Here is a 16,560-nt window from a genome sequence, read left to right on the forward strand (position 1 = left end):
ATTCATAGGGTCTTTCTCCTGTGTGAGTTCTGTGACGGATAATGAGGTCAGACTTCTCAGAAAACGCTTTTTTACACTCATTACATGCATAAGGTTTCTCCCCAGTATGAATTTTCTGATGTCTAATAAGGCATGACACTTTGCTGAATGCTCTCTCACACTTCGTACATACATAAGGTTTCTCTCCCGTGTGTATTCTCTGATGTACAAAGAGATGTGACTTCATGCTGAAGGCTCTCCCACATTCATCACACACATAGGGTTTCTCTCCAGTATGAGTTCTCTTGTGAATGCTGAGGTGTGATTTTTGGAAAAATGCTTTCCTACACTCATTACATACATAGGGTTTTCCCCCAGTGTGAATTCTCTGATGTTCAATGAGGTGTGACTTATGGGAGAAAGCTTTTCTACATTCAGTACACTCATAAGGTTTCTCTTGAAGTACACTCATAAGGTTTCTCTTGAGTATGGATTCTCAGATGTATAACGAGATTTGATTTCTTCCTGAAGGCTTTCCCACAATCAATACATACAAAGGGCTTTTCTCCTGTATGAATTCTCTCATGGATAATGAGGTCTGACTTCTGGAAGAAGGCTTTCCCACATTGACTACATTCATTCTTTCTTGCATATCTTCTATTACCACTAAATAAGTCTAAATACTTCAAACTCCTACCATAAGAGGCATGTTTTTGGAGTCTTTGTTTTGAAGAAACAAAATCTGTGCTCAGATGAAAAATATTTCCAAGTGCATTACACTTGCTACCCTTTTCCTCAGTCACAGTTTCCTGGTCAGTGAATGCAACACGCCTCAAAAGTGTTTCTTGGTTCTCCTGGTGGCTCTCCATGGAGTCACGAACTTACCAGACTTCTTCTAGAAGGAAGCAGAATAAACTACGTATTGGTGAATATTTCTGCTAATGTATTATGGCTCATAACCCTTCACCCTATTGTGAAATTGAATCTTTACTGTCAGGCCTAATATCCAGATCTAAAAGAAATACTAAGGCTAAATGGAATCTATACCCCACAACTTTTTGTTTTTAATTGTAATAGTAGAAACAGAAACAGAGACTATGAAAAGAACACAAACATATCTGGCTATATGCAAACAGGACTTTGCAAACTGGGGAGAAAAATGGAAATAACCCCAAGGAGTAGTAAAAGGAACAAAGAAGGACAGCTGCTAGAGGGTCAATGGGCAGAGCCCATCTATGAGAATTAAAAGTGACTGGGGTGAAATGGTGATTAGAGTGAATAAAGGAAGGACTGGATGAGGAACAGAGAGATCTGAGCTAGTGCCTCATCAACTCATTGTTTGATTGCTGCAGTTTAATCTTCACTTGTCTCTTTCCTTCCAGTGTCTTTGAGCTCTTGTCTATTCATCCATCAACATGAAACTGATTTTACAAAACCATCAACTCCACCTGCAAACAGGAACATTTTTGTAGCGGTGCTTCAAAAAGCCATATAATAGTAATTGACTCTTGTATGGGCCCAGGAATTCATATGTCCAGTAAGAGAAAAATAGGCCATAGGATAAAACAAATCCTATTTGCTTCAGGGTTAAATTCACTACTGAATTCTGACTGCTGAGTGTATCATCTTATTCTATAATAATTCACAGATACTGCATCAACCCGGACTTTTAAATACTCCCCCCACCTGCTCTCTATCTACAGCATATGGAAGAGGAACTGCGCTTAAGCACATGGGTTCTAAATCCAGATTACCAGAATTTCAATCCCAGCTCCATCATGAATTAGATGTGTAGCAGGGGTCAAGTTACTTACCTCTTTGGGCCTCAATTTCCCTTTCTTATAAAAAAGAATAATAATAGTACCTACCTTGTAGTGTTGTGAGGATTAAATGAGTCAATACATGCAAAGTACTCAGAATACTGCCTGGCACATAATAAGTTTTATTAGTTAGATGTTTCTATTATATGTATCATTTACTCATTCTCAGACAACTATGTGCTTGCTACTTTCTGCTTTATATCATGTTTTCTAAATTTCTGGATTCTATTAATGTGGATTAATATTTCTTAAGCAGCATATTTCTCAGCCTGGATCTAAATTCCTATCAATCTTAATTTTCATCTATATTATAAACCTCCAACAGTACCTGACTACTGTTACAATTATGCTACCTACATCCAGAGCAATAAAGTGTGGAATTGAAAAAAGATGGAATCTCTCATGTTAAGGCACTAAAATGGAGCCAGAAGAAGAGGAGAGGAACAAATTCCTCCTTCAGGATGAACTCTTGAACTCTTTAGATGCCTGAAATGCATCTGCAAGTCTTCCCAAGGACATACATTATCAAGACAGACACTTCATTCCCAAGGACGATAATACTATTGGGACAGAGACCCCTTCCTATGAGACTCATCTCCCACATTCCTAAGTTTAACGGCTTGTGTCAAACAACCCTCACCCTGATGATTACCTTGTACCTGGAATTTGTTAAAGGACATTCCTTCCTTTTTTTTTTTTCTTTGCCCTGGTTAGCCACGACTATAAAACCTTCCTTCTTCCTTTCAGGGCAGGAGACACAATTCAAGGGCTACTTGAACTTGTATTTTTCCTGGGATGTAGTCCTAACAAACCCTGAATAAACTTCATTTTATTTAAGTCTATCAGAGTCTACCTCATAATTGGTCAACAAAAGTCACTCACTGGCTCAGAATTTGACAGTTCTTCTGAGCTTCCTGGCCCAGTTCCCAATGTCAGTCATCAGTCTGCACAGAATGTGAGTAGAAAGTGAGTAGATCCAACATTGGTTCCTCAGAGGCTCCAACACATAACTTCTGTCGCAATGTGATATTGTGATTTATAATAAGAAATAAATATTTGGGCTTCGTCCTAGTTTCTGGCACACAGCTCCTAAAACCCTTGGAATTTCCTAACTGTTGAGAGTGATAAAGGTGTATTTTGTTATGTTAATGAGGTGAGTTTTGGACTGCACCTAAGGATGGGGGTTGGTTGCCAGTGGAGCCAACCATATGATTAGAGGGTTGGAACTTTCAGTATCACCCCTCAACCTCTACAGAGAGGAGAAGGGGGCTGGAAGTTGAATCAATCACCAATGGCAAATGATTTAATCAATCCAATGAAGCCTCCATAAAAACCCAAAAGCATAGGGTTCAGAGAGCTTTCAGGTTGGGGAACCAGAATGCTTTCATGTGCCACCATGTCAGGTCCCAAACTCCACAAAGACGGAAGCTCCTTTGTTCAGGACCTCGTCCTATGTATCTCTCGATCTAGCTCTTGATTCATATCCTTTAATATCGTTTGTAATAAATCAGTAATCTAGTGAGTAAATGGGTTTCCCGAGTTCTGTGAGCCTCTTTAGGAAATTAATCGAACCCAACAGGGGGTTGTGGAAACCTCTGATTTATAGCCAGTCAGTCAGAAGCAGAGGTAACAACCTGGACTTGCAATTGGCATCTGACGTGGGGGACAGTCTTGTGGGACTAAGCCCTTAACCTGTGGAATCTGATGCTATCTCTGGGTAGACAGTGTCAGAATGGAGTTGAATTCTCAGACACCCAGCTGGGGTTAGAGAATTGCTTGGTGGTGTGGGAAAACCCCTCCATGCACATTGTAATTAGTGGCCAGAATCCTTACCCAGTTAGGTCATTAATTAGATTTTCAAAAGGAGTAAATCTAAGTTTGGGGTAAGAAGGAAAAATAACATTAGAGAGGCCAAGGCTGAAGGACTTAAGAATATAAATATCATATGTTAGGTAATGTGGAACATCTGAAGATTTATTTTACCAGGCTTATCCTATACAGAGAAAACGGGGGATATAAAAAACATTTAAAAGTTAAGAAAAAAGAAACTAGGGAGAAACAAGCTATTGAAAGATTTTAATTTGTTTTACTTAGGGCAATGACATGACCTAACCTAAAATTTAACAGGATCCCTCTAGCTGCTATGTGGAAAACAGATTGTTGGGAACATGTCTGGATGCAGGGAGACCAGTTAGGAACTGCACTCATCCATACAAGAGCTGATGATGGTTTGGACTGGGTGGAAACTGTTGAAGTGAATAGTGGTCATACCTGGGGTATATTATTGAGACTTCCATGGTAAGGAGCTTAATGAATCTGTTGAGGGAGTCACACTATACAGAGAAAATCAGAATACTCTCAGAGAGACATATGACAATCCAGTCAAGTTTTATAAAAGTGAGTAAGAAATGAAAATTGAGACCATGTGAGTATGAGGTTACCCAAGCTGAGGTGGGGGCAAATTAAAAAAAAAATTAATGTAATAATGAATATGGTGTTAATTATGTGCCCGGCACATAAATTTTTTTGTGTGTGTGTGAGGAAGATTGGCCCTGAGCTAACGTCTGGCGATCTGGTGCCAATCTTCCTCTTTTTGCTGAGGAACACTGGCTCTGAACTAACATCTGTGCCCATGTTCCTCTGTTTTTTGTATGTGGGATGCTGCCACAGCATGGCTTGACAAGCAGCGCACTGGTCTGCACCCGGGATTCGAACCTGCAAACCCCAGGGTGCCAAAGCAGAGCAAGCGAACTTAACCACTACACCACCAGGCCAGACCATAAATATTTTATAAACATTAAAACTCTTTTAAATCTCATTACAACCTTATGAGTGAGATACAGCTAATACTTTCATTTTATAGATGAGGAAACTGAGGCACAAACAGGTTTAGTAATTTGGCTAAATTTGTACATCTGTTAAGTGGTGGAGCTGATATTTCAACTAGGCATTCTGATTTGAGTCTGTGTTCTTAACCACTATGCAACACACTACCATAATTTGCAGAAAAGTATACCAGAATGTAGGCAATTACTTAGAAGTGTTGGTTTTAATCCATATCAGGGGTAGGGAGGGGGCAGAATCCTTTCTGCAGGGATGAAGGAGAGAAGGGGAAGTGCAATGTGAGTAGAAGATGATCTGAAGCACTTTATAAGAAATAAAATAAATGAAATAGAAGATAACTAACTAGAATGAAAAGGTGAAGCTTCAATAAATATTAAAAGGTTCTAAGAGTCATAAATATAAACGTTTACTGGACATTTGATGATATTAAATAATAATGTTAAACTGTTTTGGGGTAATAAGGACCTTTTTAAAGATAGCATTACCTACTAGCGATACAAACTAATATTTATTGATGGAATATGGTCTCTGGAATTTGCTTCAAAATGACGTGGGATGAAGGTAAGTGAATGGAGAATAGATTTACTGAAGCAGGGTGATGGGTACATAGGGGTTCGTTAGACTACTTTGTACACTTTGGTATATGTTTGAAATTTTCTATAATGTATGTAGTGGGTTGAACAGTCTCTCCCAAATATTCATTCCTATTTGAAACCTGAGAATGGGACCTTATTTGAAAACAGGGTCTTCGCAGATGTAATTAGTTCAGGATCTTGAGATGAAATTCTGGATTTAGGGTGGGCCCTAAATCCAACGACTAGTGTCCTTATAAGAAGAGGAGAGGATGCAGAGATACAGAAGACGACCTTATGAAGAGAGAGGCAGAGATTGGAATCACACAGTTACAAGCCAAGGAACACCTGGGTCCACTAGAAGCTGGAAGAAGAGACGAAGATTCTTCCTTAGAGCTTTCAGAGGAAGCATGGCCCGCTGACTCCTTGCATTTGAACTTCTGTCCTCTAGAACTGTGAAACAGTAAATTTCTGTTGTTTTAAGCCACCTAGTTTGTTGTAATTTTTTTTATTGCAGGCCTAGGAAACTAATACAATGTTGAAAAACAAAAAGACTCTATGACAATGCAACGATGGTGGTGGGGAGGCTAGAATGCTGGAGAAATGAAGATCAAAAACTCCAAGTCCAATCCTAATGATGTTTTTTGCAGAAATAGAAAAACCCACCTTAAAATTCATATGGAATGTCAAGGGACTCCACATAGTCAAAACAATCTTGAAAAAGAAGAACAAAGTTGGATAACTCATACTTCCTGATTTCAAAACTACTACAAAGCTACAGTAATCAAAACAGTGTAGTGCTGACATAAAGACAGACATAGAGACGAATGGAGTAGAATAGGGAGCCCAGAAATAAACCCTCATATACATGGTTAAATGATTTTTTTACAAGTGTACCAAGACCATTCAGCAGTGAAAGGACAGTCCTTTCAATAAATGGTGCTAGGAAAACTGGATATCCCCACGCAACAGAGAGAAGTTGGATCCTCACCTTACATCATATACAAAAATCAACTGAAAGTGGATCAAAGACCTAAACGTAAGAGCTAAAATTATAAAACACTTAGAAGAAAACATAGGGGAAAACCTTCATGACACTGAATTTGGCAACAATTTCCTGGACATGACACAAAAAGCACAGGCAACAAAAGAAAAAATAGGTAAATTGGACTTCATCAAAATTAAAACCTTTTGTGCATCAAGAGAGTAAAACGACAACCCACAGAATAGGAGAAAATATTTGCAAATAATACATTTTGTAAGGCATTGATATCCAGAATATATTTTAAAAACTCCTACAATCAGCAACAGGAAAACAAACAACCCAATTTAAAAATGTCCAAAGAACTTGAATAGACACTTCTCCAAGGAAGATGTACAAATGGCCAATAAGCACATGAAAACATCCTCAACATCACTAGTCATTATGGAAATGCAAATCAAAATCACAATGAGATTGTGATTCACACCCATTAGGATGGCTATTATAAAAAAAAAACAAAAACAGAAAATAACAAGTTGTTGGTTAGGACGTGGAGAAACTAGAACCCTTGTACATTGCTGGTGAGAATGTAAAACTGTGTAGTGGCTGAGGAAAACATCATTGCAATTCCTTAAAAATATAAACATAGAATTACCCTATAACCCAGCAATTTCACTTATGGGTGTATACCTAAAAGAAGTGAAAGCAGGGACTCAAATAGATATTTGTACACCGGTGTTCGCAGAAGCGTTATTCACAATAGCCAACAGGTAGAATAGCCAAAAGGTGGAAACAACTCCAATGTTCATTGGCAGATGAATGGATAAACAAAATGTGGTATACACATACAATGGAATATTATTCAGCCATAAAAAGGAATCAAATTCTGACACATGCTACAACATGGATGAACTCTGAAGATATTATGCTAAGCAAAATAAATCAGACACAAGACAAATGCTGCATGATTCCACTTACATGAGGTATCTACAATAGCCAAATTCATAGCAACAGAAAGTAGAATGGTGGTTACTAGTGGCCGAGGGGAAGCAGCATGAGGAGTTATTGTTTAACGGGTACAGAGTTTCAGTTTGTGATGATGAAAGAGTTCTGGAGATGAATAGTGGTCACAGTTGCACGACAATGGAATGTACTTAATGCCACTGAACTGTACACTTAAAAATGGTTAAAATAGTAAATTCTATGTTATGTATATTTTGCCAAAATTTAAAAAAAAAATCTCTTCTAAGTTTTAAATGAAGCTAATAAGAATCACAGGTGGAATATACCTGAAAGGGAAAATGTCACTTTCTAACAGCCATGCAAAGAAGAGCTTTAATATGAGGAGGCAATGCATGGAAATGGTGTTCAGATACATAAGGAATTTATGTCAACTCTCCCCAGTTATTTCCAAAGGTCCAAGGCCTTTAAGAAGAGAGTCCTGAAGCATATTTTTGAAAGACGCTAATCCTCATTTGTGATCCTAATTTCATTGACTTCCATCCATACAACTCTTCATCTAACTCACCTGGATAGCTCCAACTTGAGATTTTTCTCTCTACCACCCACGGTTCTTCTTCTTGTTCCAACTTGTGGATCACAGCTGGCTTGGTAGTTTGAAATCCTGTCAATGGGAAATGATATGGGATTTGGACCTAGCTGCCCAGGCTACAGGTCCTTTGAACTCTGAACTTCATCAGGGACTCACTGATGAAGGTGCCCATTTGTAACTGAAAAAGAGAGGTCTTTAAACAAACTTGTAGCCGTACCTCCCGAAAGATTGTCCATCTTAGTCTACTAAACTCAGGGCCACACCTGTAAAAGTACCTCAAAGGGTTGGCAATTTGGAGCAACTGAGAAAGGAAAAGTAGTCAACCAGGCACACGCCAATCAACACTGAGAAATGGTCCTCACCCACTGAGATGAGGTTGATATAGTTCTCCAGCATCACATCCTTGTACCCTCTGGGAAGGGTCCAGATACTGCCACTCCTCCTGCATGAAATCCACAGCCACGTCCTTGAATGATACTGGTCCCTGTAACAACACATTCCTATTCTAACTAAAGTGATCAGTATTTCATGAGACAGAAACAAAACACATAGCAACTTGTTCTAAGCATGTTCATTATTTGATAATGTTTCTGAAATGTAGCCCCACTTCATTTTGGGCAATATTACACTAAACTGGTCTCATTCTGTTCCTCTAGCCCTATGCTTTCATGCTCATTTATCTAGTTTTATGTTCCATTTTGTGAGTGATACAAAACTCATATTTGAAATACTTTATAGTTGTGTGTTAATTATTCATTAGGCCATTCATTCATTAAGTCATTAAACATTTACTGTGCACCCACAACACGTCCAGAACTGATTGCCCTAGGTGCAAAGGATCAGATATCGGAAACTGATCCAATGTGCCAAGGCATAGAAAATATGCTCACTCGGTATCAAAGTTATACAATAAGAAGGCACTGTTCAAACTGCTCTTGATAAGTTTTTTTTTAACAAAGAAATAAAACACTTTAATTCTCAATGTTTCAAATTACAGTGTACTAAATATTTGTTTTACTATTTTTCATTTCCCTATACTCGTATAACCAATAGCAAGAGAGGACTTAATGTTTTGACAAAAATTTTTAAAAGTCACGGAACAATTGTAACCAATGGGAAAATCCCATTAAGATCGCTTTGCATGATTTCAGCTCACAAGGTCATTTTCACAGTCCTGCAGTACTGTTCCCATACAGCAAAACAAACTAACTGACTTGGGACTTGGTCATTTTCTGTAGCCCTTGGATGAAGACAGAGATCTATGAAGACAGAGGTAGGGTAAGAGATGGAGCCATGAGAGACCAGGTATGACTTGAAGATCCCAGAATCAGTGGCGTAACAAACCCTACATAGTAATTCAGATGAGGAAGCTACCCTGTGGGATAATGTCCCTTGGCTGTTCCAGAATTCACTGCGAGAACATCAAAGATTTGCATTAAGATTTAGCTACAAGGGTATCTGTTGTAGCACCTTTTAACATAAGGAAAAGTTAGAACAAATTGGGAACTGGTGAAACAAATAGATATAGACCCCAAACATAAATCTGCAGTCATCAAAAATGATGCTGCCAAATATTTATCAATATGTAAATGGTAGTTGGTGTGCACTCTTCTCTGAGCCTCTAGTCATTCCTTCTGTGGACTCTAACCAGGGCTGGAGGGGCAGAGACAAGCTGGACTCTGAGGGTAGGATGGAGCACCACTGCGTTCTCAGAGGGACCCAGGAACTGGGCAGAGACATCAACGGACCCTGAAAATATAATGTCCATGTGGTGAGATTCATTCAACACTCTCTCTGGAATCTTCCCCAGGGGAGCTGAGGTGCAGTTCCCTGTGCTTTAAGCTGAGGAGAACCACAGTTCAATAAAATGCTGTGTTTTAGGTTGGGAGCCATGTTGTAAAGAGTACGAGATTGCAAGACAAACATTTGGGCTTCAATTTGCCTGCTAGCTATTGCTTGGGCAAGTCACTTCACCTTTCTGAGCCTCAGTAAAATTGGAAAAAATACCTGTGTTGTACCAGTGGCTGTCGCTGTCTTTTTTGATTAAGGTAATATAGGGGAGGAAGACTATCGTCTACCCACTCTGGGTCCTTTCCGACTGGGCTACAAATTAAACTGACATGAGACAGAATAGCAGGAGAAAATCAAACAAAGCTTTATAACATGCATACATGGGAGAGACCCAGAAAAACTGGGTAACTCAACAAAATGGCAGAGGTTGTCATCTTAAATACTATCTTCAGCTAAATACAAAGGAGGATGTTGGGGGTGGGGGGAGTCAGTCATGGGAGATTACCAGAAAAGCACAATAAACAAGAGTAACGTTATTATGCAGATTTAAGGCCTCGCCTTCCACATTGACAAGTTTCTAGAGATGAGGTCATCCTCCCCTCTTCCCAGTACAGAGTGGAAGATACCTTTACAAATAGAAATTTCCCTTATAAATGTACATGCTTGGTAAACAGAACTGTGATAAGAATGGGCTTAGCAAGGACCCTCACAGTCTATGCATATCCAGAGTTATCTATGGTGATATATTAAATCCTTTTAGGCAGTTAGTGGGGGGGAGGTCAAAGTTTTTTTTTCAGAGTCTTCTGAGCCTTTATTGTCTCCAGCTTGAAATAATCCGCATACCAGAGCAGCACATTTTGGGGTGGCCTGCCCTGAACCCCATCAATAACAAATGTATTTTACAAAACAACCCAGTGTTAATGTGTGTGTGTGTGTGTGTGGCCATGCTGGCTGTTCCCTCTGCCCAGCACACTCTTCCACTATTTCTTCAAGTCTTTGTACAAATATCATCAAGGAGGCCTCTCTTGTCTACTTAAATTTAACCCTCTCCCATCTCCCTTACCCTGATCTACTTTTTCTTTGTGTATAACACATCACCTTCTAATATACTATATAATTTACTGATTTATTATGCTTATTGTTTATTATCATTACTTACCGTCAACAAAAATAACCAATAACCATTCTATAGATAAGAGAAATAAGGTGAGTTTTACTTGAGCCAGAGAGAGGATTATAACCTGGGAAGGCCTGAGAAACTGTTCCGGAGAAGCATGGTTTTCAGTACAGTCTTACATCTTTTTAGAACAAAGAACATATATTAAACACACCCAGGATACATTTTCAAAGTTTCAGAGAGGTATTTAGTTGCAAATTACCAGGTCAACATGACCCTGATGTTGGGAAAGGGACTAATCCAGGCGTTACCAACAGGGAGTAGGAGGGGAAATCCGCGTTCTTATCTTAAGGAAGTGCAATCTTTAATGGTTAAAGCAGATATATAATGTATGTTTCATAGGCCATAAATCAGGCTTCTTTAGTTCAAGCTCAATCAGTTTTGAACCCAAATAGTTATCCCATATACCTCGATATGTGAAAATCTCTTCACATTACTAAAACTAAAATTTCATGAAGGCAGGGATTTTTGTCTGTTTGATTCAGTGTTGTAAGTAGCCCCAGCACCAGGAATAAGATTTGGCTCATAAATGCTCAATAAATAGTAATAAAATATGAATATATATAGCTATAGTAAGTTTCATAAAACAGTCTATATCACATAGGATACATATGCGATATTTTATAGTAATAAATAAATGGCAAGCAATAGGACATATTGGAGTATATGAGGAAGCCATTTGCTGTAAAACTAATTTGGCCTGACCTTGTTTTTCCAAAAGGGCCAGACGTGGCCTTTGAGCATGCATTGTATATCTGCTTTAAGCATTTACTATGTCACAAAAACAAGAACAAATGCCCTTAAGATAAAGTAACTTCCCCCACATCAGCAGTTCCTTAAGGATAAGCATCTCTTTCGCTAGGCTAGGGATTGATTGGCGACCTGCTGTGACCACCCAGACGGAGACCACAGACCTGCTACCTGCTGTGTTCATCAACTGCTGTGTGAACTGCTGTGTAGGCTAGGCAGGCTAGGCAATCTCATGACTGTTGTAAAAGGGACATTCCAATTATATGTGATACATGCTCTTTGATGGTATATAACCACTCCATACACCCCACTTCTTTGGTGCCCTTTCTTTCTTGGGGAAGGAAGGCCCCAGGCTATATGGTCCTCAAATTTGGCTCATAATAAACTCACCCCAATTTTGATTTATAGATTGGTTATGGATTATTCGCGTTGACAACAGTAGTTTATTTAATTTTTAAAAATGTTTGCATACAAGAGTACCTACTGTAGGATTCCATGTATATGATGTTCTAGAATGGCAAAATTAACCTACAGGTTGTTTCTTGGGCATGTGGGGGAGGGGGTTGAATGGAAAGGGACAGAACTTTCTGGGGCATTAAAATGTTCTATACTTTGATGTGGGTGGTAGTTACACGGGTGTACACAACAAATTTTACACTTAATCTCTGTAAATTATGTGCAAATTATCCTATGTAAATCGTATCCGAACTAAAAAAATGTACTGGCAAATAAATATACTATTCTTGACTCACTAAACAGATGTCACCACCCATACTCACCCCGGGGCATTTCAGACCTTCGGTAAAGCTTGGTTCTCTTTCCGCACCCGGAAAGGCGCTCCTCACCGCGGTGCTCGCCACTTGTATGCACAGGCACTCTTGGACGCGCTCTGGGTCGCGACACCTGCAGTGCCCGCCCACCGCGCCGGGTCCCCAGACCGGCAAGAACGCAGTCCTGGGAGCCCGCCTGGGCTGGGGAGGGTCACTGCAGCTTTTGACACACGCCAGTCCACGCCTACCCCAAAATCCCGCAGAGCCCTATTGTTCTTCCCTCACTGAGCCCGAGCCCACGCCCTCCGCCTCGGCTCGGGGCACCTCCAGTCCGGACCAAAACCAGCCCGATAACAGGCTTCGTCCCTCGCCACTCATCCCCGCCGCGTTGCAGCGCTGACAAGACTTCGAGGGCACACATGCGCAGAAGAGGGCGCCGCACGCGAGGCTCGCCGGAGTGTGTTCCCTCCTGCTGCAAACTACATCTCCCAGAAGGCCCGCGCTGCGGTGCTGCGCGCGTGCGTTGTCAGGCGCGTTCCACCAGCTTCCAGCACTGCGTTCCCCAGCCCACTCCCCAGGAAAGACCCAGATGGAGGCAAGCACAGGCGCGCTTGGCGACGAGCCTGGCGATAACGACCAGACCTGCTTCGTTTGAAGAATTCTCTAGGGCAGGATCACGTTTCGCTAAACGTTTGAAGACTTAACTGTGGAATTTGAGTTTGAAACCAGGGCCTTTTGTATTTCTTGCGGTCAGCCTTGCCACTTCCCAGAGTACACTTGTGAGTATAACTATGGCAAAGAGGACATACGTCTCAGAGGTTTCATTTAAATGCCTGCAAATAGAGCTAACAGTGGTTTACATTAGTATTCTGTGACCAAGTGGGATATTTCCTAAGAACACGCACATACAAATTTATATTGATTACACCAATAGCTAACTTGTCTAATATTTAAAAAGAAAAACTTGAAGTCTTGGAGACAGTTTTCCTTTTCAGGGTAGTTCAATTTTGTGAAGATGCTGCTGTTCCAAAATGATATAATGCAACATTAATCAGTGCCCTATATGATAGGTATCCACAGTTCTAGGGAAACAAGTTATTTGGAAAAAATAATATTCGATAATCACCTTCTGTATTATGCCAATTTCCATATGGCTTAAAAGTTACAACAAAAGGAAATACCTATATGGCGTTTACTATTGTGTAATAAAGAATTTGGCTGGCATTTGTTCTAGGTTCCTGGGAAGTAAAACAAAGAATAAAAATTTGGCTGGCAAAATAAAGGTTTGTTCTTGGTTACCGGAAGGTGGCCTCTAAATCCTTGGAATTTCCCCAGTAATAGGAAGGTCTGTGTTATTCATCGTGGGCCCTGATAGTTCATGCTAACTACATGACTCATGGTGGGCCCCTAGACACTTAATATTAAGAAGATGACAGGATGGGGAGTGGCCACTCCATAAAGACCAACCATGTGATTAGAAGGTTGGGGCTTTGAACCACAAGATATCATTTGGAGGACCTCTTGACCTCTGGGGAGTGGAGGAGGGTTGAAGATTGAGTTCAACTTCATGGCCAATGATTCAGTCATGCCTAGGTAATGAAACCTCAATAAAAGCTCTGGATACCAAGTTCAGGTGAAGCTCGGTGGTTGACAATACTCTGTGTACTGTCACACACTGATGTGCTGGGAGAATAACACATTCTGACTCAACACAGGAGGACAACAGAAGTTTCACTTTTGTGACCCTCCCTATGAGTCTCTCCCTTTGGCTAGTTCTCATTTGTATCCTATTGGTATAATAAAACTATAATCATAAGTATGATACTTTCTTGAGTTCTGTCTGTGAGTCATTAAAGTGAATTATCAAACCTTAGGGGGTACTGGGAACCCCTGAATTTTTAGGCCACTGGCCAGAAGCGAGGGTGGCCTGGGAACCCCTGAGCTCACAGTTGGTGACTGAAGTGAGGGCAGTCTTGTGGAGGACTGTGCCCTTAACATATGACATTTGGCCCAACTCCAAGTAGTTGGTGTCAAAAGTCATTGCAACTATGTACAGGCATAGTTCTAGTGCTTTAAATATATTAATTAATTTGATACTCATAACAACTCTGTGAAGTAGGTTCTATTATTTTTTTCCTGCAGGATATTTATTGCTTTAGCTAGATATTCAAAACATCAATCCTTTATGTAACATTTAATTCTGTAACAACATTTAAATAGAAGTTTAATTCTACAGCACAGTATAAAAGGGATTAATTGGGGCCCCAGTTTCTTAGTTGTTTTAGTTAAAGAAACTGAATTTAGAAAATGCTGTGGGAAATTATTTTCAAGTCCATATATTTACTCAGTAGGATTTTTAGAGAGATCATTTTCATGGTCCATTCCCGCTCCCATGCAGAAATAAACTGCATGATTCTTGATTCATGCTGCTTTAAAGGGCAAAGTATTGAGTGAACTTTCTTGAGAAATTTAGAGTTTCTCTAGCTATATTGAGGTAAAGTATCCCCCTTGGGCTAAACTCAGCATCTTTTCTTAAACCTGTTACAGAAATCCTGATAATGGAAAGAAACCAGGGCAGTTAGTGCTCATGTCACTTTATATCAGAAGTCTAACATACTGTTTTGTTGACTTAAATACATAGGTTGAGAAATAAGGGGGGGGGGAGGAAAAAGGTCTCAAAATTATGCCCAGGTCTTTGGTGTAGGAAGTGTTTTGTGAATATGATGTGTCATACTGCTTTAGTCAATAACATTGAAAAGTACCGAGTAGAAGTGTGACTCTTACATCCTGGAGAGTCATGGTGACACCTGGCCTTGGACCTGAGTGCTGCACCATACTGGGAATGAAGGCAATGATTTGAGTGTTACTTAGAGCCCGGTAAGTAGTGGATGCCCAAGGGATATTAAAATCTTGAATAATATTACACTGAATGGAAAATCTGTCCCTGACAATCTCCTTTCTCTTGCTTTCTTTCTGAGTCTCAGGCTCTTAAGAGAAATGATCTGTATTAAATTTCATATTTTTATTCCACTTACGAGGTTCTGCTGAGAACTGCAAGGTCAAATCTATAGTGAGGTGCTTTATATACTGGTGTCAAGTGGGAGAGAGTTAACATCTTGCTTAATGGGAGGGTGGCACATATTAGGATTTTACTGTAGGTGGTTAATATTTTTAGGAAGAAATTTGATTTTACAGCATAGACATATTTTTAAAAATGTTATATATACTTGTTTGTTTTTTCTTTTTTGCATGTGCTAGGGTGACCAAAGAGAGAAGTAGTGAAGAGCTTAATTGGTTCTGGCACTCTGCCAAGGATTCAGGGGAGGGTGGATGTCCAGCTTGGTTCAGATGAACTTGAGTCTTCAAGGATTGAGAGAGTCTTGGGGGAGTGTCCATGACCCATCCGAAGAGGTGTTTCACAGATGAAGTAAGTTCTGTTATTGACCTCATTTTACACATGAGGAAATTGAGACACCTAGAGATTAATCAGTTTACCTGGGGAACACACAGCTAGTTAGTGGGAGAGTAAGGCAGAATGGTTCTAGACCATGGGTTGGTAAGTTGCCACTCTCAAGCCAAATCAGCCAGCTGCCTGCTTTTGTACTGTCTGTGATCAAAGAATGTTTTTTACATTATTAAATGGCTGGGAAAAAATTAAAGAAGAAAATGATTTGTGCTCAGGTCTTCGTTTATAAAAGTGACTGAGTGATGACACAGGGTCAACGTCATTGAAAGAAAAGTTTAATGTTACTCAAAGTTCCTCTGGAAATGGGGGGGCAGGGTAAAAGTTTCTGGGACCCAATTCTACGATGGGGGGGAGTTTCTCCACACCAACAACAAGTAATTCTCCTACACCAGCTGGATGTCCTACAATTTAACTCAATTCTAACACTATCTACCTATCATAAAAGAAAGGCTAAAGGAAGTTCTCTAACCAGAAATTAAATGATAAAAGAAGGAATATTAGAACATTAGGAAAGAAAAAAATGCATGGTAAGAACAAAAAGATGGGTAAATATAATAGACTTTACTTCTCCTCTTGAAATGTCTAAGTTATTTTTGACAGTTGAAGCAAAATTGGTAAATTGTAGTAATTGTAATAATTAGAACAACCACTGAAAAGCTTCACAAAGAGATATCCTCAAAACACAGATAAACCAGGACTCATACAGGAGAAAAACCTTGTGAATGTTCTGAATGTGGGAAAGCCTTCATCCAGAAATCACAACTTATTACCCTCAAAGAATTCATACTGGGCAAAGCCCTATGAATGTACAGAATGTGGCAAATCTTTTCACCAAGAAGTCACATCTCACGGTACAT

At 39.8% G+C, this 16,560-nt stretch overlaps 1 pseudogene; it reads right to left on the reverse strand.

The window, feature by feature from the left end:
- Positions 1 to 475: 475 nt before the first annotated feature.
- Positions 476 to 16,560, reverse strand: LOC147917219 (KRAB domain-containing protein 4-like; annotated as a pseudogene).

This window comes from Ceratotherium simum, chromosome 4 (genome assembly GCF_057802395.1).
Source record: "Ceratotherium simum simum isolate JZ-2026a chromosome 4, ASM5780239v1, whole genome shotgun sequence".
NCBI classification, from domain to species: Eukaryota; Metazoa; Chordata; class Mammalia; order Perissodactyla; family Rhinocerotidae; genus Ceratotherium; species Ceratotherium simum.